Source organism: Primulina tabacum, chromosome 14 (genome assembly GCF_025594145.1).
Source record: "Primulina tabacum isolate GXHZ01 chromosome 14, ASM2559414v2, whole genome shotgun sequence".
Taxonomy (NCBI): domain Eukaryota; kingdom Viridiplantae; phylum Streptophyta; class Magnoliopsida; order Lamiales; family Gesneriaceae; genus Primulina; species Primulina tabacum.
Window position 1 is genome coordinate 25,001,100 of NC_134563.1, and position 27,748 is coordinate 25,028,847.

General features: G+C 38.1%; 1 long non-coding RNA gene across 1 annotated transcript; it reads left to right on the forward strand.

Moving 5' to 3' along the window:
• The first annotated feature begins 12,543 nt into the window (after nt 1-12,543).
• Nucleotides 12,544-13,359, forward strand: LOC142524608 (uncharacterized). Its single transcript, XR_012814917.1, has 3 exons — nt 12,544-12,623; nt 12,998-13,060; nt 13,184-13,359. It is a non-coding gene; the product is annotated as an uncharacterized LOC142524608 (long non-coding RNA).
• Nucleotides 13,360-27,748: the final 14,389 nt, after the last annotated feature.

Here is a 27,748-nt window from a genome sequence, read left to right on the forward strand (position 1 = left end):
ATCAGATGTCGACGGGGTGTGAAACGTCCTGCCCTTTTTATTGCTTTAAAAGTACTAGATTTTTTTTTTTAAACATCACTTAGCATCGGCCGAACCATAAAATATTTTTGATATCATTTTAAAAATAAACATCCAACTGCTATTTAAAAATCCAAAGGAAAATATTTTAAAGCATAAAATCGTCAAACATTTTACCAACCTAAAAACATTATTTGAAAAGTATAGCACATACTAAACCTCTCAAAAGCCTCTCAAAAAGCATAAATAAATAATTTTAAAAATTCTTAACGTAAATCATGATTCGTAAATCATAATGCGAAAAAAGTAGAAGCGCTGGTCCTCGGGTTGTGTGCGCCATCAGTCCAGTCAAATCATCCGTCAAGACCTCCCTCAACCTCACCTGCATCCATCACACCTAGTGAGTCTAAAGACTCAACACACCATAATCTTTATAGCAAGTAATACGTAATACATTCAACATATAACAGTGAAAAATATTTGTACTTAAAATATCGTTTTCATGAAGATGCATAAACTTCAAACATAAACATTTTCGTAAATCTTTTATGATGCATGAACTTTAAATAGAAACATTTTCATAATGATGCATCAACTTAAGCATAAACATTTTCATGACATGCAAACATGAATTTCCTTTTTCCTCAACATGACATGACATAAAATCTTTTTAACATGATCATAAACATTTTTCCTTTTCCTTTTCTTTTTTCTTTGTTGAATTCAGATCGTTAATTGTGACTTTCCTCAACATGACATGAAAATCGATGGATCCACCTACATATAACCACAGTACTGGGCGGCGGGGACATCAACGACACTCTCACGGGTCAACTGAGCCTTGGCCTATCATGATCGAATAGAAATACGATCGTCGGGGCTCTCTCTGGGGCCTTTTCCCATAAATGGGCTCCCTCTGGGGCCTTTTCCCCTCACGATATTCCCATTCTTCCGTTACCACAAAACCGTTACCACATATTCGTAATGATGGAAACACGATCGTCGGACTCCCACTGGGACCATCACCCTCACGACATCGCCATCATTAATGAATTAGTCACAATCACTTCACTCCCTTCAACATTTTTCATTCCCATCACTTTATAAAATCGTGCATAACATATATTTTTATTTTTGAAACCAAGCATGCAACATGTCTTTTAAGTGTCAACCTTAAATCATAAAAATCCCATAGACATTTAAAAATCATAATTTAATCATGAACATTTCATAAACATTTAAAATGACATTTTAACCTCAAAACATTTATAATAACGTTTTGACATATTAAATCATAAACATATAAAATCACCTAAACATTTAAAATATCATTTTAACATATAAAATCTCATAAACATCCATAACTATAGAAAATAATCATATTAGCACATAAAACAGCATTCAGGGCACTGCCATGACGTTCACTAATTTTCTAGGTGCAAAAAGACCGTTTTACCCCTAGACGTAAAATTTCCCGTTTTTGACATTTTCTTGAATTCATTGACTCTTAAATGCCCCAAATAATTATTTAAGTTTACATGAATTTTCTCATATTTTTATTTGGCATAAATCAATGACTTTTAATTTATTCTTTAAATGTGACGATTTAATGCGTTTTAATCCCGAATTAAACCAAACCTTAATATAAAATTCCCAAATTAAAAACATAGACTTATAATAATTATTCAAGCTTAAACCTAATTTTTTATAATTTTATAAGGCTTAAAACTAGGCGTTTCAATTAACTCGTTAATTAGCGTTTCGTGCGGCGATTAAATCCCGATTAAATCCAAAACTCGTTATTTTGATCCCAAATTTTAAACATAATATTTTTAGTATTTATTCTACCCTTCCAAGTCATGAGCCACCCTCGTGGACCCATGGATTCAATTTAAGTTCTTTAATTTTTGGTTTTGACACACTAACGAACCCACCGAGCCATCTCCCGATTTACTCGAGCCACGCCCGAGCCACCTTGAGCCAAAACCTAGCCAACCCATATAGTGACCCTACTGTGCAACCCCGAGCCCAAGGACCAGCCCCTAAGTCGCACAATCACTCCTGGAAACCGACACCAAATACATGCGTGTGTGCGTTTATAGTGTTCTAAGTGTAATAGGTTTCCTAGCCGCCTTGGGACACTACCAGCCCTTACCCATTGGCCACCCATGACCCTTACCGACCCTAGACCACGCCCAGACCCAGCCTAACCAAGCCCAGCCCCTGAACAAGAGCAGCGAGCCATCTGAACTCTGCACAACAACCTCACGCTTGATGGCTTTCCTTCACGGTTCCCTCTTTTCCCTTGAGCCAGCAGCGACCCAGCCACACCAGCCCCTATCCCAGACCTTACCCATCTTCCTTAGACCCTATAGGACCTACCTAACACACCAAAGCCCCAGCATCGAGCCCCCCCTTGGCTGCTGTCACCTTTCCACAGGTTGCGCGAGGAGTCCCTTCTCCATGGGACTCCTCCAAGGTTGCGCGTGAGGGGCTAGGACCCTTCCTAACCCTGACCTACATCCAGAACGAGCCCCCCTCGAGACCTGGTCGAATCTCTAAGCCCCATGCATAGTGATCGAACCACTTGAAGATTGCACATACCATGAACTCACGTTTCTTCTATTTCCTTTGGCCTACGGTTCCAGCTTGTTTCCTATCATGAATTCAGCATTTTGTGTGTGTTATTAGGTCCCTAAAACTTGTGAAAAACGTCCTTGATCAATACCCTAGTCATGGCAGCCCCTTAACCGAACAATAAACAAATTATTGGATTCAAAAATCAAGTTTATGCAATAATTCGAAAATTATGAAAAATATTTCATGTTCTTCATGTATACAATAATTCAAACAATAATATGATATGATGGATGAGAAAAAGAGATGTATGGCGTGCCTTTGCATTTTAAACGCACGAAAACCATTGACGATTGCGAAGAACGGCGACGACAACCTTGGCTTGAAACTCCCTAGAGCTTTCTCGATATTTTTCTTCAAAATATGATGTGTTGTGTGTTCGTGTGTTTGAGTGAGTTTTGGAAGAACAAAATTCTGAAAAGCGGGCGTGAATTGTGTCATGGTTTAGGGTAGGGTTTGAGTATTAAATAGTTAATTATTTACTAATTAGGCTTAAGCCCACCAAGTAGGTAAATTAGGCCCATTAGTGCTTAATTAACTTAATAAAATAATTTTGTTTAAATGCGTTTGTGAATTTATTAGCCGGATTACCAAAAAGTTTTATTTTGATGAAAAATCCAACACCGATAAAATTACGTCCCGGCGTATAAAATCACCTCAAAACCCCTTATTTTCAAAAATAATAAAAAGCATCACCCTTATTTTAAATAATTAAAAACAATTAACCAATAAAAACATTTTCTATTTTTCTGCCATCGGTCTCCGTTTTTCGATCGCAACTCGAATAATCTTTAAAAATACATTAACAATGTAGAAAAATATTTTTTAAACATTTAAATATGCCCAACATAATTAATTCATGCAATTAAAATATTTAATTAAAATACAGGAGAATTTAATAATTCAAATGCATGTGGTTCGCATGGACCTTTAAATTTTCGGGGCGTTATAGGGTGGAATGCATTAGATGTTGAAATAATACTTGCCAAGAATGTCTGACACCCCTTATGTATAAGTTTTTGTGTCTGTATGCAAGAGATCATGAGAAGGAAACTTCTCCACCTGTCTGGCTCGAAAATAAATTGCTCCATGCCCAACAGTCTTACCAACACTGATCTTTTCCGAAAATCAATCAGAATTATGTTCTTCGTTAACCATTCCATACCCAAAATGACATCAAATTCTGGAATAAGCAACACTATCAGGTCGGCATAAACTAGGTGGCACTGTAGTTCAAGATCGATATCTCTGACCACATTAGTAGCTGATAACTCTTCCCCTGATGGGACTGTCACGAAGTAGTTTACATCGAGTCCAATGGACTTGACGTCTAAATAATTGGCGAACGTCTCCGAGATAAAAGAGTGAGTGGCCCCAGAATCTAACAAAGCTTTCGTGGCAACTTTTTTTAATGACAATGTTTCCTGTAGGACGTTAGCACAACACATGAACTTATATCCAAAAATACAACCCTTAACCTTATGCATAGTTGAAAATTTTCATCCAGAATTTCCAAAATATGAAAACAACATACTAATATCCCAAGCAAAATTTGAAGCATGCATGTCCAAAAATAATAACTGTGTTGAATTAAATATGTTACCAGTCAGAAGAGTCGTGTATGGGTTCGCCTCCTCAGAATGCAAGGCGAACACTTTCCCCTGGGTAGGCTGCCTCCACTGCGGGCCGTCCCTCAACATATGATCACTAGCTCCGCACTTGAAGCATTTGCCAGAACCCCATAAACATTGGCCCATGTGCTGACGGTTGCACTTCGGACACATCGGGTACTACGGCTTCTGAGGAGCCTTACTTTGTGGCATAGGACCTTTGCCTTTCGGCGGTCTTGGAAATGACCTCTTTCTCGGCTGTCCCTGGAAAGGTCTCTTGAACTGTTGTTGATGCTGCTGGGGTGCCTGATAGGGCCTCTTGCCCTTGCCTGATCACTCTCGATGTCCCTCTGGTCCTGCTCTACCGCTAAGGCTCTCGACACGGCAATTGCATAGGTAGTAGAACCAGCCACTCGAACATCACGATGCAAAATCGGCCGTAAACCATCAAGGAAATGTCTCAGCTTCTCCCGGGCATTATTAGCAATCAGGGACACGAAGTGACACCCCCTCTCAAATCTCTTTACAAACTCTGCTACGCTGTTGTCTCTCTGTCGCAGCGTCATAAACTCCCTAGTCAGGCGGGAGCGTACTTCCTCAGCGAAGTACTTGGAGTAGAGGACATCCTTAAAGCCATCCCAAGACAGAGTCTGCAAATTCACCAACATAGACGCGCTCTCCCACCATAGCCTGGTGTCCCCTATCAACAAAAAGGTGGCACATCTAACTCTGTTTGCATCATGCAGCTCCATGAAAGCGAAAATCACTTCGATGGACTTAATCCATCCCTCAGCTATCTTCAGGTCAGTAGTCCCCCAGAACTCTTTTGGGTCCTGTAACGCCCCGAAAATTTAAATGGTCCGCGCGAACCACATGCATTCAATTATTAAATTCTCTTGTATTTTAGTTAAATGTTTTAATTTCATGAATTAATTATGTTGTGCATATTTACATGTTTAAAAATATATTTTCTACATGATTGCATTAAAATGTATTTTTAAAGGTTAATCGAGTTGCGATCGAGGAACGGAGACCGATGGCTGAAAAATATAAAATGTTTTTATGAAATAATTGTTTTTGCTTATTTAAAATATGGGTGATGCTTTTTCTTATTTTTGAAAATAAGGGGTTTTGAGGTGATTTTATACGCCGGAACGTAATTTTTATCGGTGTTGGATTTTCAACAAAAATGCGAACGTTTTGGTAATCCGTCTAATAAATTCACAAACCTTATTAAACCATTTATTTTTTAATATTAAATTAAGCACTAATGGGCCTAACTTATATGCTTAATGGGCCTAAGCTTGGTTAGTACTTAATTAACTATTTAATATGTAAATTAGACCCCGTAACCGTACACTTTTGACACGCCACTTTTCAGAATTTTGCACTTCCAAAATCTCTCCTAAAACACGGCACACACACTCCACAATTTGGTATAAAATTTCGTGAGTTTCAAAGAGGAATTCAAGCCAAGGTTGTCGTCGTCGTTCTTTGCAATCGTCAACGATTTTTTGTGCGTAAAATACGCAAAGGCACGCCATAAATCTCCTTTTACACATCCATCACACCATAGTATTTATTTAAACGTGTTTTGCATTAAAAACAAGCTGCATCATGTTATATTTTCGGAATTGCATCATAGGTGATTTTTAAGGCTTGTGTTTTCATCCAAAAAACTTGTTTAGTATGTGGTAAGGGGCTGCCATGGCTAGGGTATTGATCAAGGACGTTTTTCAAAGTTTTAGGGTCCTAATAACACACCCAAACACACTGCATCATGATAGAAAACAAACTGTTGCCATCTTTATGTTATGGAAGAGTTGGGTTCGGTTTTATGGGGTGTGTGGCTGGGCTTGGGTTCGGTTGGAGCCAGGGCTTGGCTATGGTCCGTGAGGGGTCAGGAGAAGATTCCTAGCCATGCTAGGACTCGAAAAGCAGGGGCTGGGAGGAGTCCGTTGCCAACAAGGACTCCACCCGAGAGCTTCAATGGGGGGCAGCGCAGGGTGTGCAGCAGTGCAGGGAAGAATGGTCTCTGCCTGGGGGCTCTGGGCTGGGCTAGGTCAAGGGGTTATGGTCCCAGGAGAGTGGCTGAGGTGATGGTTCAAGGGGTGGCTCGATGGTGGGGTGGCAAGCAACAGAAACCAAGAGTGAATGTCAAAGTGATTCTCGGCCAAGCATGAATTCTGGTGCAGTGCTTCGGGCACGAGTTAAAGGGGTTGGGTTGGTCTGGGCTTGGGGTGGGTGTGGTCCAGGGAAGGTTAGGGTTATGAGGGGTCAAGTGGTTAAGGACTGGAGGTGTCCTAGTTGGCTAGGAGTCTTGGTGGAGGGTAGAAGTCTCACCCACACACACGCACAGATTTGGGTGAGTTTCCAGGAAGTTTTTGAGCGGGCCATGGATGGTTTTACGGGCTGGGCTTGGTCAAGAGGGTCCCTAGATGGGTTGGCTAGGTTTTGGCTCAAGGTGGCTTGGACGTGGCTCGAGTAAATTGGGAGATGGCTCGGTAGGTTCGGCGATGTGTCAAAAACAAAAATTAAAAGGCTAAAATTGAATCCATGGGTCCACGGGTGTGGCTCATGACTTGGAAGGGTAGAATAAATCATAAAAAGGTTATGTTAAAAATTTGGGATAAAAATAACGAGTTTTGGATTTATTTAGGATTTAATCGCCGCACAGAACGTTAATTAGCAAATTAATTGAAACACCTAGTTTTAAGCTTTATAAAATTATGTTAAATTATGTTTAAGCTCAAATAATTATTATAAATCTAAGTTTTTTATTTGGGAATTTTATATCAAGGTTTGGTTTAATTCGGGATTAAAACGCAGTAATACGTAACATTTAAAGATTAATTTAAAAGTCCTAGATTTAAGTTAAATAAAAATATGAGAAAATTCATGTAAGCTTAAATAATTATTTGGGACATGTTAGAATCAATGGAATTAAGAAAAAGTCAAAAACATGGAATTTTACGTCTAGGGATAAAACGATCATTTTACACCTAGAAATTACTATATGTTATGGCAGTGTCCTGAATGTTGCTTTACATGCTAATATGATTATTTTAAATGTTAACGAATTTTTATGATGTTAAAGTGATGATTTTAAATGTTTATGATTTAATATGTAAAAAGGTTTATTTTAAATGTTTGTGATTAAATATGTCAAAATGTTATTTTGAATGTTTATGATGTTGAAATGTTTATTTAAAAGATTTATGGATTTTTATATGTTAAAAAGTTTCTTTTAAAATGTTTATGGATTTCTATGAGTAAACGATAACGTTAAAAGATATGTTGTATGCTTGTTTTTAAAAGAAAAATGATATTAAATGCATGATTTTTATAAAGTGATGAAAATATAAAACATTGAAGGAAGTGTAGTAATTATGACTATTGAGGATAAAAATGGGGATATCGTGAGGAAAAATGCCCTAGAGGAAGCCCATTTATGGGAGAAGGCCTCAGAGGGAGCCCGACGATCGTATTTCCATTCGATGGGGATAGGCCAAGGCTCAGTTGACAAGAGATTATCGCTGATGTCCCCACTGCCCAGTACTGTGGTTTCATGTAGATGGATCCATCGACTAATGAGGATATAAGGATATGATTGAGGATAGGCCAAGGCTCAGTTGAGGATTTTATGTCGCTGATGTCTCCGCCGCCCAGTACTGTGGTTTCATGTAGATGGATCCATCGACTTTTGAGAATTGAGGAAAGTCACAATTAACGATCTGAATTCAATAAAAGGAAAAATGTTTATGATCATGATGAAAGGATTTATGTTATGAAATTAAGAAAAGGAAAATGTTGAGGTTCATGTTATGCATGTTTATACGAATATGTTGAGAATTATATGAAAAGGTTTACGAAAATGTTTATGAAAAGGTTATGAAAATGTCTATGTTTAAAGTTGATGCATCATTTTGAGAATGTTTTTATTTAAAGTTTATGCATCATGAAAATGTTTATGAAAATGGTATTTTTCTAAAGGTTTATGCATATTAATGAAAACGATATTTTAAGTACAAATATTTTTACGGTGCATGTGTTTTGTATATGTATTACAAGTTATCAAGATTATGGTGTGTTGAGTCTTTAGAATCACTAGGTGTGATTGATGCAGGTGATTATGATAAAAATGTTATGGAGGTCTTGATGGTTGACTTTTCTGGACTGAAGACGCACATAACCCCAGGACCGACGCTAGTTTTCCGCACTAGTTTATTATTTATGATTTTAAATTATGTTAAGGATATTTTATGACTTTTATTTATTTATGAGTGGTTTTGAGAGGTTATAGTATGGGCTATACTTTTCAAATTTTATTTTTAGGTTTGATAAAATGTTAGACGATTTTATGATTCAAACTATTTTCCTTTAGTTTTCAATTACTAGTTGGTTGATGTTTTATTTTAAAATGGAGCAAAATATTATATTTTTATGTATGGTAAGGGTTCGGCCGATTTAGTGAGGTTTGAAAAAAAAAATTCTAGCACATTTTAAGAAAAGATTAGCAGACGTTTCAGTTTGTATTAGAGCAATGGTTCTGTGAAGGGTTGTGCCACCATCAGTGCCGGGAAGCTCAGTCGTCAAGCCTCAAACTTGTAAGTTTAAATGCTTTATATGATTTTATGATGTTACCTGCGTAATTATATGAATTATATGTTTACGTCACATGTTTAATAGCATTATGAGAATATATGTTTTATATGTTTTAAGAATTTTTATACGTGATACGATATGAAATAAGAAATTATTTGATTTCAACGCATGTTGGCTTCGTGGTGGAATTGGATTATGTTGATTTTTGGGTTTTAGTATTGACGTTTTAATTTTTGAGCTATAAGTTAATCATGAATATTATGAATGCTTTGTGACACGTAGATTTTCTAAGAAAATATTATGATTAATGGTTACTAGTCGAACTAATTTTTGGGAATTAGACGTAAGGAATAATGATTTAAGATTTGCAACGACTTGGGAGTAAGAAAATGTATAAATTGGGATTTTAAGTTTTGATGAAATGTAAGATTAATTATGAGAATTGATTTTTAGGTAAATAAGTTTAAAATTATCGAAATTATGTTATGGGAAACTCGTAACAGGAAATTAAGAATGCCAAGAACTTATGGATTAATCGTAGGATTTTCGAAATTAAGAACCAATTAGGATGATTTTTGAGGAAATTAAGAATTTATTTTGCAAATATTAAGGAATTTGGGGACTAGTTTAGCAATAAGTGCGAATTGAATGTGTTATATGGTAAGAATTTTGATGATTTAAACTTTTAAGAATATTCAGAAACTTGGGATATCTTGGTTTTAGTATTATAAGAAATTTTAATCAATGGTTTTTAAGGATGAATCGATATTAGGCTTGAAAAATCTAAGCGTTAGTGGATGGGTTTGGGATTTTAAGATTGAAAGATGATAAGTTAAGGAACATTTTGAGTATATAAATTAAGGAAAGTAATATACGATAAGTTTGGTCATATATCTTTTAATATTGGGAATTGTAAGAAAAGTTGTAATTCGAGGTTATAATAGTAACAGCACTAAGTCATTATGGGTCTTTTTAAGTTGCAATTTGAAAATAAGGATTTAGAAGGAAAATTTAAATTGGGATCAAGGAGACGTAAGGACATTCTAGAATTTAAGTTTCATCAGAGTAGTGTAGCGGAAACGTGGATTTTTGGAGTACTAGAACTAAGTCTAAACTTTGGGTTTTTAAGGATAAGTGAATTTCGAGGACGAAATTCAATTTCTGGGGGGAAGATTGTAACGCCCCAAAAATTTAAAGGTCCGCGCGAACCACATGCATGCAATTATTAAATTCTCTTGTATTTTAGTTAAATGTTTTAATTGCATGAATTAATTATATTGTGCATATTTACATGTTTAAAAATATATTTTCTACATGATTGCATTAAAATGTATTTTTAGAGGTTAATCGAGTTGCGATCGAGGAACGGAGACCGATGGCTGAAAAATATAAAATGTTTTTATGAAATAATTGTTTTTGCTTATTTAAAATATGGGTGATGCTTTTTCTTATTTTTGAAAATAAGGGGTTTTGAGGTGATTTTATACGCCGGAACGTAATTTTTATCGGTGTTGGATTTTCAACAAAAATGCGAACGTTTTGGCAATCCGGCTAATAAATTCACAAACCTTATTAAACCATTTATTTTTTAATATTAAATTAAGCACTAATGGGCCTAACTTATATGCTTAATGGGCCTAAGCTTGGTTAGTACTTAATTAACTATTTAATATGTAAATTAGACCCTGTAACCCTACACTTTTGACACGCCACTTTTCAGAATTTTGACTCCAAAATCTCTCCTAAAACACGGCACACACACTTCACAATTTGGTAGAAAATTTCGTGAGTTTCAAAGAGGAATTCAAGCCAAGTTTGTCGTCGCCGTTCTTTGCAATCGTCAACGGTTTTTTGTACGTAAAATACGCAAAGGCACGCCATAAATCTCCTTTTACACATCTATCACACCATAGTATTTATTTAAACGTGTTTTGCATGAAAAATAAGTTGCATCATGTTATATTTTCGGAATTGCATCATAGGTGATTTTTAAGGCTTGTGTTTTCATCCAAAAAACTTGTTTAATATGTGCTAAGGGGCTGCCATGGCTAGGGTATTGATCAAGGACGTTTTTCAAAAGTTTTAGGGTCCTAATAACACACCCAAACACACTGCATCATGATAGAAAACAAACTGTTGCCATCTTTATGTTATGGAAGAGTTGGGTTCGGTTTTATGGGGTGTGTGGCTGGGCTTGGGTTCCGGTGGGGCCAGGGCTTGGCTATGGTCCGTGAGGGGTAAGGAGAAGAGTCCTAGCCATGCTAGGACTCGAAAACCAGGGGCTGGGAGGAGTCCTTGCCAACAAGGACTCCACCCGAGAGCTTCAATGGGGGGCAGCGCAGGGTGTGCAGCTGTGCAGGGAAGAATGGGCTCTGCTTGGGGGCTCTGGGCTGAGCTAGGTCAAGGGATTATGGTCCCAGGAGAGTGCCTGAGGTGATGGTTCAAGGGGTGGCTCGATGGTGGGGTGGCAAGCAACAGAAACCAAGAGTGCATATCAAAGTGATTCTCGGCCAAGCATGAATTCGGTGCAGTGCTTCGGGCGTGAGATCAAGGGGCTGGGTTGGTATGGGCTTTGGCTGGACTGTGGTCCAGGGAAGGTTAGGGTCATGAGGGGTCAAGTGGTTAAGGGCTGGAGGTGTCCTAGTTGGCTAGGAGTCTTGGTGGAGGGTAGAAGTCTCACACACACACACGCACAGATTTGGGTGAGTTTCCAGGAAGTTTTTGAGCAGGCCATGGATGGTTTTACGGGCTGGGCTTGGTCAGAAGGGTCCCTAGATGGGTTGGCTAGGTTTTGGCTCAAGGTGGCTCGGTCGTGGCTCGAGTAAATTGGGATATGGCTCGGTAGGTTCGGCGATGTGTCAAAAACAAAAATTAAAAGGCTAAAATTAAATCCATGTGTCCACGGGTGTGGCTAATGACTTGGAAGGGTAGAATAAATCATAAAAAGGTTATGTTAAAAATTTGGGATCAAAATAACGAGTTTGGATTTATTCGGGATTTAATCACTGCACAGAACGTTAATTAGCGAATTAATTGAAACACCTAGTTTAAGCTTTATAAAATTATGGAAAATTATGTTTAAGCTCAAATAATTACTATAAGTCTAAGTTTTTAATTTGTGAATTTTATATTAAGATTTGGTTTAATTCGGTATTAAAACGCAGTAATACGTCACATTTAAAGATTAATTTAAAAGTCCTTAGATTTAAGTTAAATAAAAATATGAGAAAATTCATGTAAGTTTAAATAATTATTTGGGACATGTTAGAGTCAATGGAATTAAGAAAAAGTCAAAAACGTGGAATTTTACGTCTAGGGATAAAACGATCATTTTACACCTAGAAATTAGTAAACGTCATGGCAGTGTCCTTTGTAAGGCCGAGATTATCTCATTTTAATTCGAGATTATTTAATTTACGAATTTTGGAATGATGAATTAGATTCAACGATTTTTGTAATTAATTAGGATTTTAATGGAATTAAAAAGAATTGTGAGGAGCAAATTGCAAATAGTGAAGACTTCAGGGGCTAAAGTGCATTTATGGGACTTGAATTTGACACTTGTCCTTGCCATGCAATGTATATGGTAAAATCTTCATTCCTCCATCTGAATGTAGCCGAGGACCGAGAACAGCGCTGAAGAATCCTCATGTTTCTTTAAAGCTTGGGAAAATTGATTTTGTACGATCCGTCTATCAGAATTTCAATCCGAGCACGGTTCTGTACTCCTCTTGTCAACAGCTACAACTGGACGTAAGTTTTATTGAGTTCTGTTATCATTTGAAATTATGATATTGGAGGAATTATTATTTGATCATTATATGGTGTTCTGGATATGTTAGACATCTTATAATCGAATTCAGATCGAAGAACATATTGATTATGGAATTGTTATGATTTTCTGATTATATTAATTGGAAATTGAACAGATTTGGATTATTGACTGATTCTGGATTGTATCGGATATTGGTTATGATTTGTAATTGATATCTGTTGATATTGTATTGACGAGGATATCGGGATTGTGCCATTATGCTGTTAATTTTGAATTAGATTCAGATTGATCGGATTTAGTATTGAATTGGGAATGGAATGTTGATATTGCTATTCTCGATATGTCATTTCAGATTGACAGAGACAGTCTTGAATTCAGAATTTCCAATTCTTCAGACCGAGACTACGAACGAAAGGTATAAGTCGATGTTAGCCGGGAGATTAACTTGAGTCAAATTAGACTCTAGTTTCCCTAAAACCACATACTTTATTTTATTGCAATTGTTTGACCTTGATATGATTAATCTATTGATTTATAGAAAGTAGAGAATAGCCGATAGCTATTGAGCGAGAGTCATTGACAGAAGGGCCAGACAGTGATAGAGTGGTCATTGGCCCATTGCACATTGTCATAGGATAGCTTTGGCGGATATGCCAAGTCTGTGGCGGATATGCCAAGACACTGGATTATTGACTTATATCGATATTGCTTAGGGGCGGATCGACCCCTATCGCTGAGATTCGATATATGTGTTAATGGTCAGGAACCGAGATCCCTAGATTAGAGATGAGTCGAGTCGGAGATGATGAGTTAGAGAGTTTTATCTATATTCACTAATGTGTCATAAATTATGATTCATGTTCTTAATACATGGTTTATGCTTTTGTATATGATTTTATGCATCGCATGTATACATTGCTTATATTGGGATTTTATTCTCACCGGAGTTATCCAGCTGTTGTCGTGTTTGTATGTGTGCATGGCAACAGGTGGGACAGGATCAGGGTCGAGGAGATGATGAGATATCGTGATTAGAGTGGAGACTACGGGCTTTGACGTTGCTGTAGATAGGATTCAGCACTTGACATTTAGTTGTTGAACTTTAGTTTAAGTTCGATGTTTGTTGTACAAGACTTGTGCTTTTATACTGATATGTATATTAGATTGAATTACATTACGTTCCGTAATTTTAAAAAATAAATTTAGACCCAGATTAATTAATTGATCCATTTATCCCAATGACGATTAAGAAGATGATTAGCGTCCGAGTCCCCACAACAGGTGGTATCAGAGCGATAGATCCTTTAGATTGAGATAGGAGCTACTGAGCGGGGTAGGTTGAGTTTTCTTCCTTGCTTTTACATGCTAGCAATCTATTATGTTCTACTGCTTTAGAATGCATGTTTATCTGTTTATCTGACTTGATTTGGAAATATGTGTTATTGAGAATGAATCAGAACCGATTCTTGATCAGCAGTAAGATGATCGGAGGAGGACTGAAACAGATTTGTGGTATTTGGTTGCTAACCCTTTTAGTAATCAGATATGCCTCCTCGAAGAATACCAGAACAGGGTAGCACTTCGAATCCTCCAATGGATGTGACAGCAACACCGATGGAAACGTTGCTGAAGAGATTTCAATTGTTCCATCCACCGACTCTGAAGGGTACTGAGACTTCAGTTGATTGTGAGAGTTGGCTAGATGACATTGAGATGCTGTTTGAGTCCTTGGATTACACCGATGAGCGGAGAGTGAAACTGATTGGGCACCAGTTGCATGATGTTGCAAAGAACTGGTGGATTACAACAAAGCGGGCCTTGGAGCATCGAGGTACAGTTATCACCTGGAATGTCTTTAGAACTGAATTTTATCAAAGGTTCTTTCCAGTGTCGTATAGGACAAAGGTGCAGAATTTGCAAACTTGAGACAGGGTCAGCTGAATATCGAAGAATATGTGGCCAAGTTCTCTACACTGCTACGATTCGCTCCACATGTGGCCGAGAATGATGAAGCTATTGCGGATCAGTTCATTAATGGCCTGAATCCTGAAATATTTACCTTGGTGAATACCGGGAGACCGAATAATTTTACCGATGCTTTGAACAGAGCTAAGGAAGCCGAAGCCGGTCTGATGATACAGAGAGGAGCTTCGTTTGTGCCTCCAGCACCGAGACCACAGCAACCACCTCCCCGATTTGATAGTGGTGGAAAGAAAGTATTCCTGAAAGCTAAAGGGAAACAGTTCAAGAAATCTGAAAGCGGTTCATCTAGTTCTAATGGCTCGAGATAGACCGGTCAGGGCCAGAGTTATACAGGACCTTATTGCAGCACTTGTGGAGGGAAGCATTCCACAGAGCAGTGCCTAGGAGTGTTTGGCACTAGCCGTATTTGTAGACAGCAGGGACATTTTGCTCGAGTTTGTCCCCAGAGAGATACTCAGAGGTCATAGGGTGCCGAGTCATCTGGATCAGTAGCTCAGACTGGTAGACGACCACCAGTTGCAGTCCACTCCTTCCAGCCAGCACCATCCCAGTCACAGCCAAGGCCAGGAGAAAGCCAGACAGTTAGCCAGCCTCCTAGCCAGCAGGCCAGAATGTTCGCTTTGACTGAGGAGCAGGCTCAAGACGCACCAGACGATGTCGTGGCAGGTAACTGTGTTATTTCTAGTTATCCTGCATATATATTGATAGATACTGGTGCATCGCATACATTCATATCTAAGCGATTTGCATTGACGCATTTTTTGCCTATTGAGTCATTATCTACTGTAGTGTCTGTCTCTTCTTCTTTGGGGACATGTTTGATATCAGTGAAGTCTGTGAAACATTGTATGCTACAGTATGATGGGCATGAGATTGAGTTAGACTGTATTGTACTTGGATTGTCTGATTTTGACTGTATTATCGGTATCGATATGTTAACCAAGTACAGAGCCACTGTTGATTGTTTCCACAAGATTGTGAGATTCAGACCGGATATGGCTGATGAGTGGAAATTCTACGGTAAGGGTTCTCGATCTAGAATTCCTTTGATATCTGTATTGTTTATGACTCGATTATTGCAGAAATGAGCGGAAGGATTCCTTGTCTATTCAGTTGATTTACTGAAATCGAGTCCATCATTGGCAGATTTGCCAGTGGTGTGTGAGTTTGCAGATGTTTTCCCCGACGAGATTCCGGGATTGCCTCCGATTCGAGAAATAGATTTCAGCATTGAATTGATGCCAGGTACAGTTCCGATTTCTAGAGCTCCGTACAGAATGGCACCAATTGAATTGAAAGAACAGTTAGAAGACTTACTGGCCAAGGGTTACATCAGACCGAGTGTTTCTCCTTGGGGTGCTCCAGTGTTGTTTGTGAAGAAGAAAGACGGTTCAATGAGACTTTGTATTGACTACCGGCAACTGAACAAGGCTACGGTAAAGAATAAATATCCATTGCCTCGTCTAGATGATTTGTTTGATCAGTTGCAGGGATCATCTGTTTATTCCAAGATCGATATGAGATCTGGATATCATCAGCTGAGAGTCAGAGATTCTGATATTCGAAGACAGCGTTTAGAACCAGGTATGGACATTATGAGTTTATTGTCATGCCTTTCGGTTTAACAAATGCTCCAGCTGTGTTTATGGGATTACTGAACCGTGTGTTTCAGAAATATCTTGATGATTTTGTGATTATATTCATCGATGATATTTTGATTTATTCGAAGAATATGATAGAACATGCTGAACATCTGAGAACGGTGTTGAGAATTCTGAGGACTGAGAAATTATATGCTAAACTGTCGAAATGCAAGTTTTGGTTGAGACAAGTTGTATTCTTGGGTCACATTATATCCGGAGATGGTATTTCGGTTGATCCCAGTAAGGTTGAAGCCGTGATTTCTTGGCTGAGACCGACATCAGTACCCGAGATTCGTAGTTTTATGGGTTTGACAGGATATTATCATCGATTTATTAAAGATTTTTCGAGTATTGCCAAGCCTATTACTCAGTTGACTCAGAAAAATGCTCCATTTGTATGGTCTGAAGACTGCGAGTCCAATTTTCTTGAGCTGAAGAAAAGACTAACTAGTGCACCGATATTGACTAATCCATCCGGTACTGGTGGTTTTTTAGTTTATTGTGATGCATCTCACCGAGAATTGGGTTGTATTCTGATACAGCGAGGGCATGTTATTGCTTATGCCTCGAGACAGCTGAAGCCACATGAGACTCGTTACCCAATTCATGATCTTGAATTGGCTGCCATTGTATTTGCTTTGAAGATATGGCGACACTACCTTTACGGTGAGAAATTTGAAATATATTCTGATCATAAAAGCTTGAAATAATTGTTTTCACAGTCCGAGTTGAATATGAGGCAGCGAAGATGGCTTGATTTATTGAAGGATTTCGATTGTGAAATCAAATATTATCCGGGAAAGTCCAATGCAGCAGCTGATGCACTAAGTCGAAAGGTATGTTCTTTATCCTTATCGACGATTGGTGTTTCGAATTTGATAGAAGATTGCTGTTTGTCTAGATCGGTATTTGAGACAGATTTATAGACCAATGAGATTATATGCTATTCAAGTCAAACCAGAGCTGATTTTGAGAATTAAAGCGGCTCAGAAAAGTGATCAGAATGTTCAGAATTCGATTTCAATGATCAGAGCAGGGTATCGATCAGAGTATCAGGTTAATGACAGTGTTTTATATGTGAATAACCGTATTGTTGTGCCGAATGTTTCAGATTTGAGACATAGGATACTGGCAGAAGCGCACAGCAGTCGTTTTAGCATTCATCCTGGTGGCAGAAAGATGTACAATGATTTGAAAGGACAGTTTTGGTGGAAACAGATGAAGACTGATGTTGCAGAATTTGTTTCCAAGTGTCTTAATTGTCAACAGGTGAAAGCAGGAAAGAAAGAAACCAGGAGTTCTAGTGCACAGTTTATCGATTCCTGAATGGAAATGGGATCACATTTCCATGGACTTCGTGACGCAGTTACCACGTTCCTTCAGAGGTTGTGATGCGATTTGGGTCGTGATTGACAGATTGACCATATCGGCATGCTTCATTCCGTATCAGATGACGTACAGATATGACCAAATGGCAGATATCTATGTCAGAGAAGTTTTCAGATTGCACGGAGTGCAGAAGTCGATTGTATCAGACCGTGATCCTTGGTTTACTTCGCACTTTTGGCAGAGTTTGCAGCAGGCTCTAGGTGCGAAGTTACATCTGAGTACCGCATATCATCCACAGACCAACGAACAGTCAGAACGGACTATCCAGACACTGGAAGATATGCTGAGAGCTGTAGTGCTTGATTTTAGCACTAGTTGGCAAGATGCATTGCCACTTTGTAAATTTTCCTACAACAACAGCTATCAGACGAGTATTGAGATAGATCCTTTTGAGGCGTTGTATGGAAAGAAGTGCAGATCCCCAACTGTATTGGGATGATATCTTTGAGGTACCTGAGTTTGGACCTAATATGAGTAGAGATATGACAGAAAAAGTGAAGCTGATTCAGAAAAGAATGAAGACAGCTCAAGACAGACGAGCCAAATATGACAATGTTCGACGTAGACCGTTGGTATTTGAGGCAGGAGACCGAGTATTTTTGAAGATTTCACCTTTCAGAGGAGTTGTCAGATTTGGCAAGAAAGGGAAACTGTCTCCACGATATATTGGGCCGTATGAGATTCTAGAGAAGATAGGAGATCATGCCTATCGACTCGCATTACCGCCTTCTTTATCTAGAATACATGATGTCTTTCATGTATCATTATTGAGAAAATATCTCTCTGATGATTCTCATATTATTCAGCCAGACGAGGCCGAACTTGATGAAAGTCTGAGTTATGTCGAGAAACCAATCCAGATTATTGATCGTAAAGAAAAACAACTCAGAACGAAGATTATTTCTCTTGTGAAAGTCCAGTGGACTCGTCATGGCATTGAGGAAGCTACTTGGGAGACTGAATCAGATATGAGACAGGAATTCCCAGAGTTATTTCACTGATGTGAGTATTTTATTTTAGCTTCTGTTATATCTTCTTATCTGATATGATTTGACTGCCTACGATTTCGAGGACGAAATCATGTCTCAGAGAGGGAGAATTGTAAGGCCCGAGATTATATCATTTTAATCCGAGATTATTTAATTTACGAATTTTGGAATGATGAATTAGATTCCACGGTTTTTTTAATTAATTAGGATTGAAATGGAATTAAAAAGAGTTGTGAGGACAAAATTGCAAATAATGAAGACTTAAGGGGCTAAAGTGCAATTATGGGACTTGAATATGACACTTGTCCTTGCCATGCAATGTATATGGTAAAATCTTCATTCCTCCGTCTGAATGTAGCCGAGGACCGAGAACAGCGCTGAAGAATCCTCAAGTTTCTTTAAAGCTTGGGAAAATTGATTTTGTACGATCCGTCTATCAGAATTTCAATCCGAGCACGGTTCTGTACTCCTCTTGTCAACAGCTACAACTGGACGTAAGTTTTATTGAGTTCTGTTATCATTTGAAATTATGATATTGGAGGAATTATTATTTGATCATTATATGGTGTTCTGGATATATTAGACATCGTAGAATCGAATTCAGATCGAAGAACAGATTGATTATGGAATTGTTATGATTTTCTGATTATATTAATTGGAAATTGAACAGATTTGGATTATTGACTGATTCTGGATTGTATCGGATATTGGTTATGATTTGTAATTGATATCTGTTGATATTGTATTGACGAGGATATCGGGATTGTGCCATTATGCTGTTAATTTTGAATTAGATTCAGATTGATCGGATTTAGTATTGAATTGGGAATGGAATGTTTATATTGCTATTCTCGATATGTCATTTCAGATTGACAGAGACAGTCTTGAATTCAGAATTTCCAATTCCTCAGACCGAGACTACGAACGAAAGGTATAAGTCGATGTTAGCCGGGAGATTAACTTGAGTCAAATTAGACTCTAGTTTCCCTAAAACCACATACTTTATTTTATTGCAATTGTTTGACCTTGATATGATTAATCTATTGATTTATAGAAAGTAGAGAATAGCCGATAGCTATTGAGCGAGAGTCATTGACAGAAGGGCCAGACAGTGATAGAGTGGTCATTGGCCCATTGCACATTGTCATAGGATAGCTTTGGCGGATATGCCAAGTCTGTGGCGGATATGCCAAGACACTGGATTATTGACTTATATCGATATTGCTTAGGGGCGGATCGACTCCTATCGCTGAGATTCGATATACGTGTTAATGTCCAGGAATCGGGATCCCTAGATTAGAGATGAGTCGAGTCGGAGATGACGAGTTAGAGAGTTTTATCTATATTCACTAATGTGTCATAAATTATGATTCATGTTCTTAATACATGGTTTATGCTTTTGTATATGATTTTATGCATCGCATGTATACATTGCTTATACTGAGATTTTATTCTCACCGGAATTATCCGGCTGTTGTCGTGTTTGTATGTGTGCATGGCAACAGGTGGGACAGGATCAGGGTCGAGGAGATGATGAGAGATCGTGATTAGAGTGGAGACTACGGACTTTAACGTTGCTGTAGATAGGATTCAGCACTTGACATTTAGTTGTTGAACCTTAGTTTAAGTTCGATGTTTGTTGTACAAGACTTGTACTTTTATAATGATATGTATATTTGATTGAATTACATTACGTTCCGCAATTTTAAAAAAAAAATTAGACCCAGATTAATTAATTGATCCATTTATCCCAATGACGATTAAGAAGATGATTAGCGTCCGGGTCCCCACAGTCCTGAATGTTGCTTTACATGCTAATATGATTATTTTAAATGTTTATGAATTTTTATGATGTTAAAGTGATGATTTTAAATGTTTATGATTTAATATGTCAAAAGGTTTATTTTAAATGTTTGTGATTTAATATGTCAAAATGTTATTTTGAACGTTTATGATGTTGAAATGTTAATTTAAAAGATTTATGGATTTTTATATGTTAAAAAGTTTCTTTTAAAATGTTTATGGATTTCTATGAGGAAATGATAACGTTAAAAGATATGTTGTATGCTTGTTTTTAAAAGAAAAATGATATTAAATGCATGATTTTTATAAAGTGATGAAAATGTAAAACTTTGAAGGAAGTGAAGTAATTGTGACTATTGAGATAAGAATGGGGATATCGTGAGGGAAAAAGGCCCCAGAGGGAGCCTATTTATGGGAGAAGTCCCCAGAGGGAGCCCGACGATCGTATTTCCATTCGATGAGAATAGGCCAAGGCTCGGTTGACAAGAGATTTTCGCTGATGTCCCCGCCACCCAGTACTGTAGTTTCATGTAGATAGATCCATCGACTAATGAGGATATGATTGAGGATAGGCCAAGGCTCAGTTGACGATCTTATGTCGCTGATGTCCCCGCCGCCCAGTACTGTGGTTTCATATAGATGGATCCATCGACTTTTGAGGAATGAGGAAAGTCACAATTAACGATCTGAATTCAATAAAAAGAAAAATGTTTATGATCATGATGAAAGGATTTATGTTATGAAATGAGGAAAAGGAAAATGTTGAGGTTCATGTTATGCATGTTCATATGAATATGTTGAGGATGATATAAAAATGTTTACGAAAATTTTTATTAAAAGGTTATGAAAATGTCTATGTTTAAAGTTGATGCATCATTATGAGAATGTTTTTATTTAAAGTTTATGCATCATGAAAATGTTTATGAAAATGGTATTGTTTTAAAGGTTTATGCATCTTCATGAAAATGATATTTTAAATATAAGTATTTTTACAGTGCATGTGTTTTTTATATGTATTACTTGTTATCAAGATTATGGTGTGTTGAGTCTTTAGATTCACTAGGTGTGATTGATGCAGGTGATTATGATAAAAATGTTATGGAGGTCTTGATGGTTGACTTTGCTGGACTGAATGTGCACATAACTCGAGGACTGACGCTAGTTTTCCGCACTATTTTGTTATTTATGATTTTAAATTATGTTAAGGATATTTTATGACTTGTATTTATTTATGAGTGGTTTTGAGAGGTTATAGTATAGGCTATACTTTTCAAATTTTATTTTTAGTTTTGATAAAATGTTAGACGATTTTATGATTCAAACTATTTTCCTTTGGTTTTCAATTACTAGTTGGTTGATGTTTTATTTTAAAATGGAGCAAAATATTTTATAAAAATATTTTTATGTATTGTAAGGGTTCAGCAGATTTAGTGAGGTTTGAAAAAAAATAATTTCTAGCACATTTTAAGAAAAGATTAGCAGACGTTTCAGGTCCATCTTCCTAAACCTCTCATATACTGACCTCTGGCCTGGGCCTCACCCCTGTATCAGCTCCAGTATTGTTCCCCGCAAACTGTGTGAAGAACTGAGTCATACCTGCAAGCATCTGTGCCTGCATATCTGGCGGTGGGCAAGGAGGAGTGGCTCTGTCCTTATCACGAGCCTCTCTGTTCTCTTCACCTGCTCCTCGTGCAAACATACGTATAGGAGACATACTGTTCCAAAATTTACCCAACACGTAAACCAACATGCAAGAATGCAAGCACGTAATATCCATATCATAATATTCACGTAAATCAAGTTTAAACATGTACATGCTAAAATCATGACCTTGATGCTTACTACATGAAAGAATTTTAAAACTTTAGAACTTACAGACTTGAAGCATGACTTCGTGAGCTTCTCACAAATGGCAGTAGGCTTAACCCTTTACAAGAACAACGCTCTGATATCAACTGTAACGGACCGTACTTTTAAACATACTTAAAATTTACGGAAAAATAAAAATCTTCTTAAATAAGTAATTATCTTTCAAAATGCAATACAAATAAAATATTTGACAAAATATCTGGAATGTAACGAACTTGAAAAAGTACTTGTTTTAAACAACAAGAAATAATTTCTTTAAAATTAGAGTAAATGAAATAACATGCATAAAAATCCTTGAAACTAAGCGGTCCTCAGATTAGTCCACGGCACAGTCCGAGCCAGCTCACTGATCCCCGCCTCTCGTCTCTTCATGCTCGTCTTCACCTGCATCGATCAAGTCTAGTGAGTCTAAAGACTCAACATGTATAAACTGGGAATAGCAAGTGACGTATAATAAACCCACATGCATTTTAAAGTAGCACATATGTAACTTAATTTTGAAAATACTTACAATACCATAGACATGCCATCGATTCATAAACATTTTCGTAAACATACTTGCATCATACATACATAAACATGCGTATCATCATCATTTTGCGTAGAGATATGTTTCAAAGCAAGTGACTCATACATAATACGCCTGATAAGACTAAACCACAGTACTGGGCTGGCAGGGATGTCCACCACCACATACATAAGATCCCCGGTCATACTTTACCGGGTGGATTGGTCCCTGGTCATATTTTACCGCTTTCCAATCCTGATCAAAACCCGCTCATACTTTACCGGGGTAGAGAGGTCCCTGGACACGTTCTCCGGCTTACAAACCCGTTCATAATTGGTCAGAAGACAATTAGCATACCTCAAAAACATAAAATGTTTTCCTTTGCACGTCAAACATACTTACATGGCGTTGAGGGATTTGTTGGATCTCGCTTGGGCTACTGCTGCACATACTAACTCAATTTCAAGCACTTAATTTCCATAACTTAGACGTAATAGTCGTGCTCACCACCGAAATAAAAAATTGACTTATGACTTTCCAGATCTCTCGGGAGTTGACCTCGTTTATTCATCGTACTAAGCCATGAAATCGAACCCCTAAAAAAATCCTGAAATGATGTGTGAACATTTCCAAAACAATGGAAGACATGGATCTAAAATAGTGATTTAAAAGTCCTGAACATGTGCCCAGACGCTGGGTAATGCGGCGATGTGGCGTTGCCTAGCGCCACTAGCAACGTGGTGCCGCAGTGCCGCAGCTCTAGCGCCACATCGCCACAAGGGCAGCGCCGCGGTGCTAGGCTTGTGAAAGCCGGGCGCTGCGGCGCTCCCCATAGAGCACTGTGGCACTAACTCTACGCAAACTCGGCCCCAAAGAACAAATTTGATGCAAACTCTATGCCACGCCCAACCGACTCAAACCGATGCAACGAGACCTATCCTAGGACACTACAGCAATGAATCAAACTCACACAAATGCCCCAAAACATGGACGCACGACATGCAACGCAACACAACCCATAAACACGAATTTTCAACAAAAAATGATTCCTACGACTTCTAATACAACCATGTGCTTAACGTCACGAAACGAAGCACCAAAATATATCCAAACACCGTATACAATATATGTAAATGCAGCAGTGATCATCCGGCGGTTCCCAATGAAGCCTGCAACAAACAATTCTCAAGAACACGTAAAGGACATATTTTTATATCATCGCAGTTTGGGCAGTCCCACGAAAATGATCATAACTCACTCGTTTCTTGTCCAAAAATTAAGAATTTATTGTCAAATCGAAGATATCAAAAACTAATACGCTTTATATGTTGAAAATTTTTCCAGAGAATCAACCGAAAATTCACAGTAATCAAAATGACAGCAGACTAGGTTTTGAGATCTAAAATTTTTTATCCAAAATCGTTTCAAACATTTTTGCTCAAACATTTGCATAACAAACATAAATTTTTTCACACAATAAACATCGAAACATATACTATGACAAGATCGATGCAAAAATGAAAGAATATACATTTCTTTGATGAATTAAAAGTCACAAAACGACGATACCGAAGCGGAGAGATGCGAGGGCCGATCCAGGACGATTTGTTGCACGATTACTTGAAGAAACGGACGTGAATTCGTTAAAATAATTCGAAGGGAAAGGGTGGCTGCTGAAGAACTTAGAACCCCAGCTTTCCTCTCAAAAAAAAAAAAAGAAAAACACAACACAAGAGAATTGTGTGTGTGTGTGTCGTGTAGGTGTGTGCGTGAGAATCTGTGTGTGTGTAGTGGTTAATTAAATAGATTAGATTAAGGTAAAAATTGCTTAATTAACTATTTAACATTCTAATTAGAATACTAACCCAATACTAACTTTACTAAAAATCCCCTAATTAAAAATAAAATACATATGTAATAAACTTTAAAAGTTTAAAATCTTTACATCACCTAATAAATTAAATTAGGCTTTAAAAATGCTAAAAATTCATAACTCAATTAAAATACTCATTTCTTGACTTGAAATAAAATAACACATTTTCGTAAATTGCCTAAATCTTCAACATTCTCTTTTCTCAATCCCGCATCGAATAATCATCTGAAGCACAAAACTCAAGAAGACATTTTAACGTGCATTAAATAAACATGTAATAATTTAAAATCATGCAAAATAATCAATCATGCCTTCCTAAAATCATTTTAAAATTAAATAATAATTTTTAGCCATTTAATAAATGCAAGGGTTTAAGTATACTGATTTTGGGCTCTAAAATGTGGCAATCTTTCTCCAAAGGCGAAGTGCGTAAAGCGTTTGTTGATTTTCTGGGTCTACATCAGGGTGGTGAGGAGGGGCCGACCCGCCCTGAGAAGAGCTCGTAGTTGCTTGAGCAATTCGATCGTTGTCAACTTGTGCACGTGAACTATGAGCCCTTCTAAATGCGGATCTCCGTACAAGTGATCTCAAGTTCGCAAATTCGTTATATTATATAACGATATAAAAATGCTCTCTTTCACTACTTCCACGACCCCTGGTATCACATGCCTTCAAGCCGAGGTTTTCAAACGTTTTTGCGACTTCGGGCTTTCCTTCTTTTGAAGAGGCGGCTACAGAAGCGGAAGAAAAGGATTGAAGTTGTGCCACTTCATTTTTCTCTAAATAGATTGTTCCGTGCTTCTCGATCCGGTTCAATGGAAGAATTCCTTCACCCCTAGTAGGAAATCTAGAACAACCATCCTTTCCGCTAGCCGTCCTTTTGGCTTTCAGGAACAAGTGCCCTTTCGAATGGGTGTTGATGGTGGCCTTCAATGGTTTCCAAAATGGGGAGTGAGTTCCCTTCTCTTGGGTCATTGGCAGCCGCAAATGGTCTTTCACACTTCTTCTCTGTAGTTGATCCATAGCTTGAACAAGACAGCTGCACTGGGATACTCAGAAAGAAGTAAAGCGCACCCACAACTGCCGCAGAAAGAACAGGAGCATCTATACTATCTTCCGCAACTTCCTAAAGAGCCACATCAAGAACAAAAGTTGGTACTGCATGTGCTGCAGGACAACGGGTTGATTCACTGTTGTAGATGAGAGAGTGGACCACTTGCAATATCCTCCTTCAGCGCCTTCGGAAAGCGCCGCCAAACATTCGGATGAAGAGTCGGGGCCGAAGAAATAGATTTGTTGCTACTACTACTTCTACTAGAAGTACCATAATCGGGCCGCTTGAGGCACTCTTTATTGTGTGATATGAGGAACTCCTGGTTAGAAGTCACCTTGAGTCCGCTAAAAGACTAGGGCTATGGTAACTAAACCGATGTCGGTACCTACGACTGTGGAATGCTTTTTTTATGTTATTAAAAGAGGAACTCAAAGTCTAGTTTAACCTCAGCCATATGAATTGCCGAGGAAGAAAGAAATATCAGTTAGCCGGGCCAGGGAAAAGAACAAAGAGATATGGCTCTTGAAGAGACATGGCCGTAATCCTCGCTCTGGATTAAAGGATTCCAAGGACGTTGGGCTCTCTTCTTTTGTCCATTGTCATGGCTTAAACATCAAACGAGAGAGGCTGGGATAGAGAAGTTTTGAATGCCGACAAGAAACTAAAATACCCTGAATCTCATGCAATTAGGTTGTGGCTGCAAGCGGAACATAGGCGCTTTAGGTGTGTGTTGACCATGCACTCTCGCTTCTTGTAATGTCGTATGTATGATAGAGGTGGTGTGGTCATTGACCTCAATGCTAATGGTTATCCCCAAGGTTTAACGAATGAATGAAGCTATTATCGTACCCGGATAGAGATGATGGTCTTTCCTCTGATGTCTTAAAGCCAGCCATAATAGATATGCGAAGCAGTCTGTTCTCGCCTATTGATAGATAGCAGGTTGCTTCAAAGCTCAAACCATTTGAAACTGAATTGCTAATTTTTTCTTGTTATTGATAGAGTTTTATCTCGAACCCTAGCTTGCATATACCTTCATGTTCCTCGACTCCAGCCCTTAACCGCCATGTCCAGACCTTAACTCACCATCCTAGGACCATGACTGAACCCTAGACAAGCTACTGAAACCGCTTATACAACCCCTGCACTTGCAAACCCCTCAACCGTATCCTACATACCTTGCGCCCCCAAGCCTTTCGCTACAGCACCTTTGTTGGAACATTTCATATTCGCAATCTTGATTTTGACGATTAACAAAACTTTTTATTTTGTTTCTAATGATTTACCTAAGTGCGCAGGAAGCTGGAACTGATCAGGCTTCGAACTGATAAGTTAAACGAGCCAAACTGAAGCTTTCAAGAACGCCAACTGAAAGTGCCAACTGATTGACCAAACTGAATTAGTCCAACTGATGTATCAAAGAACACTTAGACTGATTGATCAGTTGATAGGTGATTCAGCAGAAGACATTCAAAAGCCCAGCCAGCTGATGAAGAGCTCAACTGATGGAAAGCCCAACTGAATCAGTGAAACCAGTTCAGCCGACGAGCCAACTGATTTCACCGAACCAGTTCAAGACCAGTTCTACTGACCAGTTCAGAGCATCAGTTAGGAATCAATCGGTTTGCAGAACACGACAAGCTTATTCAATGGAATCCAGCTGTGCCTACTGGGTAAAGTATATGTACTATCAATAGTACAGTAAATGGATGCAGCAAATCTTAAAGACAAATGTTCCAGAATGGTTGTCGAAAAATTCGAGACACGAATCTCAAGGAACACATTCAAGCTGCAATGGATACAATTATAGGGTCTCATTGTACGATCAGTTTCTCGCCTATAAATAGAATATTAGTGAAGACCAATAAGATACAATTGTGTGAAGATACAGAGAAAAGGGCACGCGTATTGCATATTAGCTTACAAGAAGCAATCAGCTCAGAGGGAACACTTCAACGTGTTATCAACTTAGATTAGAAGCACATTTCCCTC